The following is a 6,922-nucleotide window of genomic DNA, read 5'->3' on the forward strand; positions in this document are numbered from 1 at the left end:
TCTGCAGCATGGGGCATGGATCACTTACTGGAGGATTCTCTGCAGCTTAAGGTCTTCAAACCACAATTTCAGGACTTCAATAACTCAGACATAGGTTAGGGGTTTGTTACAGGAGTGGGTGGGTGAGATTGTGTGGCCTGCATTGTGCAGGAGGTCAGACTAGATGATCATAATGGTCCCTTCTGACCTTAAAGTCTAAAAAGAAAAAAAAGAAGAGAAACATGATTGCCCTGGAAAGAGAACTGAGGCAAGACTCACCTCTATTGTTCTTTGGCTGGAGGAAGAAGACATCTAGTCCTTGGCTTCACTTGAGGTTAAATTCAGAGTCAGCACAGGTCACTTGTGTGATGTTGCATTCTATATGATTTTATGAAAATATGCTAATAAGTTTAAATATAATGTAACTGGAATATGCTTCATGCAAAAGGTCTCTTGTAAGGTATCATTTCAAAGCTTATAATCTACTGAGTGTGGTCATCCTATTTGTATAAATGTACCACTTTTGTATCTGAAACTAGAAATAGAAAATATAACCCTGAGGGCCAATTATAATTATGCAAAGTGTGGGTCATTAATGGTGGTTTGGAATCTTGATGACTCCCATTAACCAGGACAATTGTCTGTAGATGGCTCTGTTTTACTTGTAAGTCTCCCTGTATATGTGTGTGCTGGCAAGTGAGTAATGAAGTTTTACAGTGACACCTGATCATGTCACCTGAACTGGAATCCATCTTTAACCTGGTGCTTTTCCATTGAGAAGCAGGGGGTGGGAACCCAGAAAGGGACAAAGGATTCCCGCATTAAGGAAAAAATATATAAATAGGTAGAACAGAACAAAGGGAGAGCCATCATGAGGAATCTCCTAGCTACCACCTGAGCTGGAACAAGGGCTGTACCAGGGGAAAGAATTGAGCCCAGACTAGGAAGGCATCCAGTCTGTGAAAGAGACTTATTGAAACATTTCTCAGGGTGAGATTTTATCTGTACTCAGTTGTATTACTGCATTAGGCTTAGAGTTGTGTGTTTTATTTTATTTTACTTGGTAATTCACTTTGTTCTGTCTGTTACTACTTGCAACCACTTAAATCCTACTTTCTGTATTTAATAAAATCACTTTTTACTAATTAATTAACCCAGAGTATGTATTAATACCGGGGGGGGGGGCACAGCTGTGCATATCTCTCTATAAGTGTTATAGAGGGCAAACAATTTATGAGTTTACACTGTATAAGCTTTATACAGGGTAAAACATATTTATTTCGGGTTTGGACCCCATTGGGAGCTGGGCATCTGAGTGCTAAAGACAGGAACACTTCTATAAACTGCTTTCAGGTTAAGTCTGCAGCTTTGGCACATGTGATTCAGACCCTGGGTCTGTGCTGGAGCAGACGGGCATGTCTGGCTCAGCAAGACAGGGAGCTGGAGTCCTAATATGCCAGGAAAGCAGGGGCAGAAGTAGTCTTGCAATATCAGTTGGCAGTTCCCAAGGGGGTTTCTGTGAACCAACCCGTCACAACTTGTACATATTGTCAGCACTAAGCATAATGCTGGTAACATGGATGTGGAGTCGCAATAGGCAGAAACAATGAAAAAAGGTTTAAAAAGTTTTATAGCAACTGGACATCTAACTTACTGAATGCCAGTGAAAATGAGGTAAGATCAGAGACTGAAATAAGAGGCAAAGACCAAGTTAAAATTACTTCCACAAGTTAGATGTCTTCAAGGCAGCAGGGCCTGATGAAATACATCCTAGAATACTCAAGGAGCTGACTGAGGAGATATCTGAGCCATTAGCGATTATTTCTGAAAAGTCATGGGAGATGCGAGAGATTCCAGAGGTCAGAAAAAGGGGAAAATATGCTGCCAATCTATGAAAAGGGGAATAAAGACAACCCGAGGAATTACAAACCCGTCAGCTTAACTTCAGTACCAGGAAAGATAATTCAGCAAGTAATTAAGCAATTAATTTGCAAACATCTAGAAGATAGTAAGGTGATAAGTAACAGTCAGCATGAATTTGTCAAGAACAAATTGTGTCAAACCAACCTAATAGCGTTCTTTGACAGCGTAACAAGCCTTGTGGATGGGGGTGGGGTGAAAGCAGTATATCTTGACTTTACTAGGGAGTTGTCTACACTAGCACTTTTTTCAGCAAAATGTTTATCCGTCAGGGATGTGGACAGTGCTATGTTGGCAGGAGACTCTCCTGCTGATGGAGCGGCTACACAGGAGACCTTACAGTGGTGCTGCTAATCAGTACAGCTGTGCTGCTGTAAGGTCCATAGTGTAGACAGAGCCGAAGGCTTTTGATACCATCTCACATGATCTTCTCAGAAACAAGCTAGGGAAATGTAACCTAGATGGAGCTACTATAAGGTGGGTGAAAAACTGGTTGGAAAAACATTTCCTGAGAGTAGTTATTAGTGGTTCACAGTCAAGCTGGAAGGGCATATCGAGTGGGGTCCCACAGGGATCAGTTCTGGGTCTGGTTCTGTTCAATATCTTCATCAATGATTTAGATGGCATAGGAAGCACACTTTTACAGTTTGCCAGTGATGACAAGCTGGAGGGGTTGCAAGTGCTTTGGAGGATAGGATCAAAATTCAAAATGATCTGGGCAAACTGGAGAAATGGTCAGAAGGACAAATGCAAAGTACGCCACTTAGGAAAGAACAATCAGTTGCACACATATAAAATGGGAAATGACTGCCTAGGAAAGAGTACTGCAGAAAGGGATCTGGGGGACATCATGGATCACAAGCTAAATATGAGTCAGTGTCACATGGCTGAAAAAACAACAACCTGCAAACATCATTCCGGGCTGTATTATCAGCAGTGTTGTAAGCCAGACACAAGTAGAAATTCTTCTGCTCTACTCTGTGCTGATAAAGCCTCAGCTGGAGTATTGTGTCCAGTTCTGGGTGCCAGATTTCAGGAAAGATGTGAACTAATTAGAGAAAGGCCAGAGAAGAGCAATAAAAATGTTTAAAGGTCTAGAAAACATGGCCTATGAGGGAAGATTAAACAAATTCAATTTTTCAGTATGGAGAAGAGAGGACTGAGAGGGGACATGATAACAATTTTCAAGTCCTTAAAAGCTTGTTACAAGGAGGAGGGAGAAAAGTTGTTCTCGTTAATTTCTGAGGATAGGACAAGAGGACTTAAATGGGTTTAAATTGCAGCCAGGGTACTGTAGGTTGGACATTAGGGAAAACTTCCTAACTCTCAGGGTGGTTAAGCACTGGAATATATTGCCTAGGGAGCACTGAAGCACTGGAGATTTGTTTTTTTAAGAGCAGGTTAGACAGTGCCTTCAGTGCAGGAGACTGGACTAGACCTCTCGAGACCATTGCCTAAAACATGGGCAGCAGCAACTCCATATACTGTTGTCTGGTCTATGAGCAGCACCTGTAGCATCTCCAGGGCATGCAGGGACAGCCCAGAGCAGATTTAATTTAATTATGGGTGCCCATTTGCTTCTCTCTGGTATCTTTCTGTACCTAGTCAGTGCTGGCCATGAGAGGAACACATTGTCTCTGTTGGGTGGTAGTCACAGGGGTGGGCACAATTGTATGGAGAATGTACAGAGAGAACAAGGAACCAAATTCTACAAAGGAGAGATGGGCTTGAACCAAATCCCTAGAGATTTTAAGGGGAAGTAGTATCTGAAATCTGGAACTGGATCCAAATTTTGTGTCTCATGCTTATCTCTACTGACAAATACTTAGAAGCCCCACAGACATTAAGAATTACTATTGCTATCACTATAGCTATAGCCACACCATCAGGGGCTCGTTCACCTGCACATCTACCAATGTGATATATGCCATCATGTGCCAGCAATGCCCCTCTGCCATGTACATTGGCCAAACTGGACAGTCTCTACCAAAAGAATAAATGGATACAAATCAGACATCAAAAATTGTAACATTCAAATACCAGTAGGAGAGCACTTCAATCTCCCTGGACACTCAATTACAGACTTAAAAATGGCCATTCTTCAACAAAAAAAACTTCAGAAACAGACTTCAATGCGAATCTGCTGAGCTGGAATTAGTTTGCAAACGTGACACCATTAAATTAGACCTGAATAAACACTGGGAGTGACTGGGTCACTACAAAAAGTAATTTTCCCTCTATTCACCCCTTCTTGTCAACTGTTGGGAATGGGCCACATCCACCCTGATTGAATTGGCCTCATTAGCACCGACCCCCAACTTGGTAAGGCAACTCCTATCTTTTCATGTGCTGTATATTTATACACGCTGTCACGGACTCACAGATCGTGCCACTCATGGCCCTGTGCAGTCCGCGGGGGGTGCCCCTTTCAGTGCGACAGCCCTTCTCTGAGGTCCACTCTCTCTTGGGGTCAGGCCCCTCCACCTCCCGGAGCCACACCTCTCTGAGCCTTAGCAGTCCTGTTTCTCACCGTGGGCCCCCTCAGGGAGTCCACACGCTCTGGAACCCCCGGGCCTCCTAACCCCCCCCCCCCCCCCGAAGGGGTTGATGCAACCCTGCTCTCTAGACCGGAGTGACTCTCAGCCAGCATAAAACAGGAGGGTTTATTGAGAGTTGAACACAGCAGAGGAAACTCTCAGGGCCTCAGGCCTGGCCTCCCTCAGCACAGCATATCCCAGTCCCCCTGCAGCCAGGTGGGCTCTGCCTGCTCCCCCTCTCCAGCCCAGAGCCCCCCTGCTTCCCAGCTGGGCCTCCGATATCTCGGGCCCCAAGCCCCTCCTCTGTCTTCTCTCCAGATAAACAGGGTCGTAAACAGGAAGGCCTGGGTCTCCTCTCCTCTCAGCCCTCCTCTGGCCCCTCTGGCTGGAACCGGCTGGTCAGGTCACCGGGGTCCTCTCTTCGCAGCCCATTGTCCTCCCACTGGCCAGAACCAGCTGTGTCTCCTGAGCCGGGTCTCCGGGTGACCAGGTCACCAGTTGCTGGGGTCTCCATCCTCCAGGGGTCCCGAGCTGGTCCTCTGTAACAACAAACTCCCTCTCCCCTCACCTCGTTAAACCAGTAACACCCGGGGACACTGAGTCCCACCCTCTGTGCATGCAAACCACTGGAAAACACAGAAAACCCCAAGAAAACCCCACACTTTGTGACACATGCCTACTGTATTTTTCACTCCATGCATCTGATGGAGTGGGTTATAGCCCATGAAAGCTTATGCCCAAATACATTTGTTAGTCTTTAAGGTGCCACAAGGAGTCCTCGTTGTTATTGCTATTAACAATCACATTTATTGCTGTAAATTTATGAGGCACTTTACAAATAGACAAGCTTCCTACCCTGAACATCTTACAGGCTAACATTCATGTTCACTGCCCGCAACAGCGTGCAATCTAAGTTAGACAAGACAAAACAAGCAAGGCAAAGAACCCTGTCATTCAGCAATGGAAGCCTGTGGAGCAATCACTCAGGAAGAGAAGCCAGGGAGGAATGAAGTGGATTTTAAGGAGAGGGGTCACTTAATAAATTAGGACAGGGAGAAAATTACACACATCAGGAGCAGCATGAGAGAAGACAAAAAGGCTGAGAATGGGGGGAAGGAAACAAAAGGAGCAGTAAGGAGACAGGTTTGAGAGGATCAGCAGGAAGACCAGGGGTACCATAGAGAGGAAATGCAGGCTGGCCCGTATTCCTTTGTACAGTATATAGAAATTGGTCTGTGGGTCTCCATGCCAAGCTTCAGGGCCTTGTGCACAACACTAAGATCCAGCTGGGTTATGTAGATGTATTCAGTGCTGTCAAGGACATTTGCAAGCGGATTTTGCAGCTCTGCCCTCAGATTTGCCAACCTCAGCTGCCTTGACAGGGACCTGCTTGGGCTCCTTTCTTGCCTGCTTCAGGAAATGAGTCACAGAAGCCAGACGTGCATGCACAGTTGGGGTGACTGACTCAGTGACACTGTGCTGTCATTGAGGCTCAGATGTACTGTACTCATTTGTACTCATTTGAAGAGTTTGGTTTTGCTCACTCAGCTGGTGCCAGGTGAACACTGGGAGGTTCCAGGGCATGTTCAAACATGCCAGTCATGTGAGGGGTGCCTAAGGGACCCTGGACTGGCCATAGCTAGTAAATTGCTTTCAGAGAGCAGTAGAAATATCCACCAATGTTGCATGCTGTTGCAGTGTTGTCTCTCAGAGTCAGGTCTCTCTAGATGACTTAGGTGAGTGATTAGAAGATAAGGGGCTGGCTGCTGCTCTAGTGCTCATCAATAATTACTTTGGTCATGATGACCCCATGGTCAGTGACAAAATGACCATCAGCTGCCCATCTTCTAGCCACATTCCCAGGATTCCCTGCAGAATGTCCTGGAGTGTGTAGAATGGTGTGGGGAGGGGCCCCCATGAGCAGGACTGGCAGTAGGTAGACAACTGGCAGAGTCACAGAAAGATGGGAAGAAGGACACAGCAACTATCTAACCAGCAGCATCACTCTGTGGGTAACTGCTCCAGTGGACTGTCTGTCAAAGACGGATAAGGATGACTTTTGTTTTATTTTGCTTGGTAACTTACTTTGTTCTGTCTATTATTACTTGGAACCACTTAAATCCTACTTTTTATACTTAATACAATCACTTTTGCTTATTAATTAACCCAGAGTAATTAATTAATACCTGGGGAAGCAAACAGCTGTGCATATCTCTCTATCAGTGTTATAGAGGGTGAACAATTTATGAGTTTACCCTGTATAAGCCTTATACAGAGAAAAAATGGATTTATCTGGGGCTTAGGCTCCCTGAAAGACTGAATACTGGGTGCTGGGAAAGTCTTGTGTGGCCCAACCTCTTGGTCTGTGTTGTAGTTGACTGGAATGTCTTACTCAGCAAGACAGGAGTGGAGGGAAGCCTTCTCTGGCAGAGGGGGTTGTTCTCAATGGCATCCCAACACATCTAGTGCCAGTCTTGAATGAATTT

This window comes from Mauremys reevesii, linkage group 1, assembly GCF_016161935.1.
Source record: "Mauremys reevesii isolate NIE-2019 linkage group 1, ASM1616193v1, whole genome shotgun sequence".
Lineage (NCBI taxonomy): Eukaryota > Metazoa > Chordata > Testudines > Geoemydidae > Mauremys > Mauremys reevesii.